General features: G+C 60.5%; 1 long non-coding RNA gene and 1 other non-coding gene across 2 annotated transcripts; both read left to right on the top strand.

The window, feature by feature from the left end:
* Positions 1 to 321: 321 nt before the first annotated feature.
* LOC129086568 (uncharacterized) lies at positions 322 to 5944 on the top strand. The gene is made up of 4 exons (XR_008530825.1): positions 322 to 404; positions 538 to 657; positions 5144 to 5381; positions 5457 to 5944. It is a non-coding gene; the product is annotated as an uncharacterized LOC129086568 (long non-coding RNA).
* LOC129086719 (small Cajal body-specific RNA 16) lies at positions 694 to 878 on the top strand. Its single transcript, XR_008530841.1, has one exon. It is a non-coding gene; the product is annotated as a small Cajal body-specific RNA 16 (non-coding RNA).
* Positions 5945 to 6267: the final 323 nt, after the last annotated feature.

The raw sequence follows: 6267 nt of genomic DNA, 5'->3' as shown, positions 1-6267 counted from the left end.
AGAGTCTAGGACTCTTGCGCTGCCCTAGGCGCTCACCCACGTTAACCAGCATCTTGCCGCTTGCGGCCCCTTTAAGATCGCCTTGGAGGACCTAGTTTCACAGCGAGGTCGACCCTCTAGCTGCCGCCTCTATGGTAAGTCGTCGCTTCCGGTCCGGAGTGCGGGTGTTCTTTGGGTGCTGTCCGAGGGTGGGCGGTATGCAGAGCTGCGTGCTTTCTCGTCTCCGAGGGGGACATCCGCTCGGCTCCGGCTACAGCTGCCACCGGCGCGAGCCTGCGGCCTCGGGCCCCGCCCCGGGGTTCACGAAGCTCCGCCGGGGCGGGAGCGCCTCCGCGGGGCCCGGGACCTCGGGGACGGCTTGCACCCAGAAGGCCGAGGGAGCCTGGCCCCACGCGGGCTCCAAGGTGAGGTGAGAGGTTGCAGGAGGCGCCGCAGCCGCCAGAAAAGCCTCGGGGCGCTCGGCTGGTGGCGAGCGCGGTGTCTGGAGTGTGGAAACACCGAATGAAACGTGTCCGCCTTCTTACTCTCGTTCTCCAGGGTGTGCTCGGAAAATGAGAAGTCTCCAGGCCCCGGCGATCGGGGCCGGGCGTGCACAGTTATTGCCGCCTGCGTCTCCCCGATGACAGCATTTGAATAACCTCGGTTTAGGGGATCCAGGTAGGTCAGGCGTGGAGGCGAAGTGTCGCAAGGTGCACGGTCTGGGGAAAGGCTCCTGGTTGCTGAACCCGCCCAGCTGTGGGTGCGGCCCCGTACCCGGCAGCCCTACCCTGACCCAGAGTAAATTCCCAGGAGAGCGTTTCCTGGGTTTTGAATTTGCAGTAACAGGTGTGAACATTCTAGCAGCAGTTTGATGATCATGTATGATACTGCAAACAAGACCTAGCGCCGTGAGGAGAAAACTCCTGGAGTTAGTACCAGCGAGCCGGTAGTTTTTAAATCAGTGTTGATTTAAGACAGACCTATTGATACTTCAGCCGAGCACCAGGCTCAGCGTTGGGGATACCAGATGAGCACAGCAGTGGGGCCCTTATTCTCAGGGAGCTGCGGCCAGGTGGGGAGAGAGGTCTGGTGATCACAGCACAGAGGGTCAGGGGAGTGCTCTGCGGGAAAGCAGTTTTCTGTAAGAACACATGTCACCGGGAGCCTGATGAGACTGGAACGCATTCCTGAGGCTGGGTCCCCCCTGCCCCCCCCCGCCGCCGGCAGTGGGACTCTGAGGGATGGGGCGGGGTTTCGGTGGGGAGGCCGGGCGCAGCCCGGGCGCAGGCCCAGTGGTCTAGCAGGTGTGGCCGGTGGAGCCCCTGACAGGAGGCCGCTGCAGGAAGGTGGGGAATGGTGTGGAACGAAGCTCAGAAGGTGGGAAAGGGCCAGACCACAAGAGGTCTTTCCTAAGAAAATGGAAGGACATCATGGGTTTTAAGCAAGAGAATAGTGTGCCGAAATCTGCAGTTTTCTAAAGAGCGCTCTCTGCAGAACGCGCTGTCTAGCCTTTTGTAGTGATGGGAATGGGCTGTGTCTAACCCTAACCTCAGAACTGTCACCTGAAGCTCCCCCTCTCAGATTGTCCCTGTCCCTCACCTGCTCGGCTAACGCTATGCCGACCTCTTGCTTCAGTCTGTGCTCGGTCCACCTTCACCGAGGGTGCCACCAGCCTTCTGCAGGGGCGAGCAGCTCCCTCCCTCTTGGTGGGGGGTGGGGAGCTTACCTTGTGGCTGCTCAGCAGTCACACGCCCTTTGGGCTGCCAGCGCCGTGCACCCCTAACTTAGTCCCCCGGCATCCCTGCCCGGGGGACGTGCGGCAGGAGCAGAGCCACCTGCCCCCGTGCACACGTGCATCCCCGGGGGCGTTGCACGGAGGTTGTGGGCCCTGGGGTACTGGATGGATAGGGCCACCCTCACAGAATAGAATTCCCCCTTGCTCCACTGCCTTTTGAATGACTGGCCCTCTACTGGTGTCAACAGGGGAGAACCAGCTGGCGGCTGAGCTGTCCCCGTGATGGCGGTCACACGCGGGGTGCAGGCATCTGGCTGTTCCACATGGCCCGTGTGCGCGTTAGGGCATTGCCGCTGCCTGCGTTTTTTATGGGTATAGAAAGGAAACCTGGGACTTGGGACCTAGTCCTGACAAACCAAGGTGCCTCTTGTCCGCCTTGACTTACCGCCATTTGGGGATATGCTCAGTGCACCTCTTGACTGAGCGAACGGCCTCTCTCTAGCCAACCCTCATCTTGTCCACCTCAACCCCCCGGCGGGCCTGGCCCCCGGTGGCAGCTAAAGCCTAGATCGTGACCTCAGGGTGGCCTTGGGTGGGCTTCACGGTGGCCTGGGAGTCTAAGAACTCAGGGCAGAGGGGCGCTCGGCCCACGGGAGGTTTCGGTCACGCGGCAGTTCCAGCGGCCGGCGCCTTGGCCCCGATGGGCACAAGCCCCCACGCGCCCCAGGGCCCGGAGAGGTAGCGAGGGGTTCAGGCCCCGGCTCCGCCGCTGGCCCCGGGCCACAGCCCTGTTTACCTAGGTTTCTCCTGTGAAACAGGGACGACGAACATGCTGAGGATGGTTCCACGTGAGCAAATCCTGTCGAGTGCCCAGGGCACCTCAGACACGTTAGGGACCGTCATTTACAGTGGTTCCCATTTACCTCGAGTTTTCCGAGCGTTTCCGGCTGTGAGCCTGCAGGGCGCTGCTGTGTGAGGCCCCGGGGCGCCGGGCGCACTCTGCGGGGGGTGCCCTGCCTGCTCCCGAGGCGGTGCGCCTGCGGGCACTGGGCTTCTTGCACCTGCAGTCTTCCCGTTTGGGCCCCTGGCGAGAGTGTACAGCTCAGTGCAGGTGCCGCCTCCCCTCTGCCTGCTTGTCTCCCAGGGGAGAAGGTGGGACTGTTGCCTGTTAGGTGCTATGTCAGATGTGACACGTGTGGGGTATCTGGTACACGCTGGTGTCCTGGGACAGGTGGACGCCCGGCACCAACCCCCCTCCTGTGTGGTGGTTTCCTTGGGTGCAGACAGCTACGGGCAGGGTGTGTCTGCCTGGCCTCGGTGCCAGTCTGGCCAGCAGCTGGGGGCCCCGTGTCTGCAGCCGCAGTCAGGGAGGCAGGTCAGCCTTTGGTTTGATGGGTTAATCAGCAGCCTTAGGTCCCGGGCCCCTCTGAGCGGCCACGTTGTATTTCTGTTGTGATGTGGTTCGTACTGAGAGAGCCGGGTGGCGTTGGCCTGCCTCTGCTTTCTCGATTGCTTGACAGGGATCGACTGCGGAGGGTGCCTGAGTGTCCCCAGTGGGTCCTGCTGGGACTGAGCGGGGAGGAGCCTGCCAGAACAGGGCAGTGAGGATGAAGAGAGGGATCGTGGTCATCCTCGGCAGCTGAGGGGCGACTGCCCCCCGGAGCTCCAGCCCCAGCCGCCAGCTTCCTCCCTCCCTCCCTCCCTCCCAGCCTCCCAGCCTGCTGCGTCTGCCAGCATGCGACCTCGGCGTTGGACCCCCACCGCTTGTCTCCGCCGCCACACCAGGACCGCAGTCTCCGCGGGCTCTCCTGCTCGCTAAGGCCGAGTGCTGGAGCCACGGGGGAGACTCGGAGCCTTTCATGTGGCGGACGCCGCCGAGTGTGGCTCCCGGAATGTTCCCTGGCTGGCGTAGGTACGGTGGCAGCACGCAGGTTTTCCCTAAGACCACGTATTTAAAATAGGCCGCGGTGCGTCGTGGGTGGGCCTCAGCACCGTGGTTTTCGTGCCTCTGGACTGTGTCGCAGGGCCGAGGCGCACAGGAGCCGTCTTTCCGAGACCTGGGGCCCTGCACAGCTGCGACGGAGAAGGAAAGGTGCGGCCCCTAAGAACGGGTATCATGAGGTTCAAAGTTTTTTAATGTTAAAATCTGTTATAATGTTAAAAATTGCTATGGGACACAAAAGGCCTGAAGTCAAAAGGCCTAAAACTTGAACTAAAGAACAGTTACAGCAGGTCAGGAACTTGAACTTCTCTTTTTGTCCGCTAGAGGGGGCAATCTTACACCAGACTGTGATCACTTTTGTAACTTGGTACAAAGTTGGGTTTTTTGTTTTTTTGTATTTTAGCCAAGACCTTACTTCACTGGAAAGTTATGCAGGGAGCTAGTCTACAGGACTGGGCTCTTTCTTAGGATTCTTCCAGGGTGTCCTCTGCGCATATGGTTCCTGGGGAGTGTTTATTAGGTCGTATGGGCCATGGGACGTGGCTGGGCACGTGGCACTTGGGGATAAGAGCACGTTCTGATGCAACTGTTCATTGACATTCGCTGCCGGTGACAACAGCTGGTGTGACGCAGGTGAAAGATCGTCCTCGGCAAGAGTCCGGAGCAGCCGTACCGGCGTTTGAGGTCCCGGCCGGCGTCTTGAGGGTTTAAAAGGGCACCAGGGTGGCCAGGGCGTCACTCACACTGACACTGAGGAGCACATCACGACCGAACGAAGGGTGTTCAAGCCTGTGTGGTTTAGGCCCCGAGTGTCCTCTGCTGGACGGGAAGGAGAGGGCTGCGAGCCTGGAAGTGGGGTGCCCAGCGTCCTCTGGGTCGCGGGCCCAGTGGACGGCTCTCGGCGGGGTAAACAGTGTTGAATTGCGCACCCACAGCCGGTCATGTGGGGCCTCCCTTCCCGTGCCGGGGAGGCGACGTGAGGAGGGCCCTGGGGAAATGGGCACCGCGGGGCCGGCGGGGGGCGGGGGGTGGCGCGGCGGAGTTTGCAACTTCAGGTAGGGTGCCAGGAAAGGCCCTAAATCCTAAGGTCAGGGAGTAAGTCGTGTGACGGCTGGAACACCATCGGAGGTCGAGGGGACAGCCCGTGCAAAGAAGCCTGAAAGGGGGGTTCCCCGACGTGAGGGGGGTTGGAGGGGGAACCAGGCCTGGCAGGGCCTTGTAGGAAAGCGTGACTTCTACAGTGAGCAGTGTCAGTCGGTTGTTTTCTTCTCATCTTTCGGGGACCGTCTTGCCCCTCACAGAGTAGGCTGCGCTGGGAGTGTTTCTGGTCGCAGGTTGTGCGCGGGGCTGTGCACTCTCCCTCGGCAGCTGTAGGAGGCCTGCTCTTGGCTCTGGCGAGTCCCAGCTGCAGTGAGTGACGCGGGAAAAGCAACATTTGGATGTGACAGGTCAAGTTCCTGCAACCGACCTCGCCCTTCACCTTGCAGGGGAAGCCAGGGACACTGCCCAGCCGCGCGCTGCCACCAAGTGGCCAGGACCTGCACCCCTGGACGCAGGCACGCCTCCGGCTCCGGCGCCACCGTTTGCGTCCCTGCCTGTGTCCACCGCGGAGGGACGGCGTGCTCACTCGCTACCCCAGCAGAGCGGGGATGTTTATCTCAGTCGTCGTTGAAACCACAGACCAGAGGACCACAGAAAGTACGTTTCTCCAATAGTTTTTACAAGGTAGGAGCCTGTTTCGGTTTTATGTGGGTGCACATAATGAATGCATTTAAAACAATTATTCTAATACTTTTTCAGATGAATTACGCAGCTGCAGCAGAAATCTAGTTCTTTCTATGCAGATTGAATTAAAGTGGTGTCGCGTGAGTTGCTGGAAGGTCACGTGTCTCTTGGGCCCGTCAGCTGTGCAGTTGCGGTGGTTACGCAACTTGCCTTCAGAACTGCAGCCACCTCAGCAAAGCATTTAGACAACACATGGAATTAAAATGAGACTCGTACTTTCTTTGAGCAACAAATTCCTTGTTAGCAAAACCAAGACTCGGGGTTCGACACTGACTCCCACTGGAGGCTGGCAGCCCCCGCAAGCGCAGCTCTACAGGTCACGCTTCTGACATGCGTGCCCGTATGTGCTACGGGCGAAGCTCCTGTAAGTGGCTGTCACTCGTGCGCTGCCTTTGTTCCAAATCACTGCCGCCCTTTGAAAGTCATGGGGGAGAGAAAAGATGACATGAGATGTAAAAATGAAATAAAGGGTTCGTGTCCTCTGGCCATCTTAACTGCGCGTCAGCACCACCTGGTATTTGTGTGTAGTTTGTTCCTGCAGTAATCCCGCACCAGCCTGAAAGGTGCGCAGGGCGAAGAGGCTGACCGCGCGCCGCCCCCTGCCCCGCGGGCGCCCGCCCCCCCCCCGCCGCTTTTTTCACGTCCCTCCTGCAGGGGGTCGCGTTCCGGTTGCCCAGCTCAGTCCCCCCAAGTTCACTTTTCCCCTGTTCCTGAACACAGGCTGCGGGCTGCGCCCTCTGACTCGGCTCCAGCTTTGCCCGCTGACTTCCTTCCCAGTGGACTCAGGCGGAGCACCCCCTGCGTCCCCTCCCCGTGCAGCCCCCAG

This window comes from Pteronotus mesoamericanus, unplaced genomic scaffold, assembly GCF_021234165.1.
Source record: "Pteronotus mesoamericanus isolate MK-2021 breed Mesoamerican mustached bat unplaced genomic scaffold, CSHL_Meso_final scaffold_408, whole genome shotgun sequence".
Lineage (NCBI taxonomy): Eukaryota > Metazoa > Chordata > Mammalia > Chiroptera > Mormoopidae > Pteronotus > Pteronotus mesoamericanus.
The sequence above is the reverse complement of the archived record's forward strand: the minus strand, read 5'-3'. Positions and strand labels throughout refer to the sequence as shown.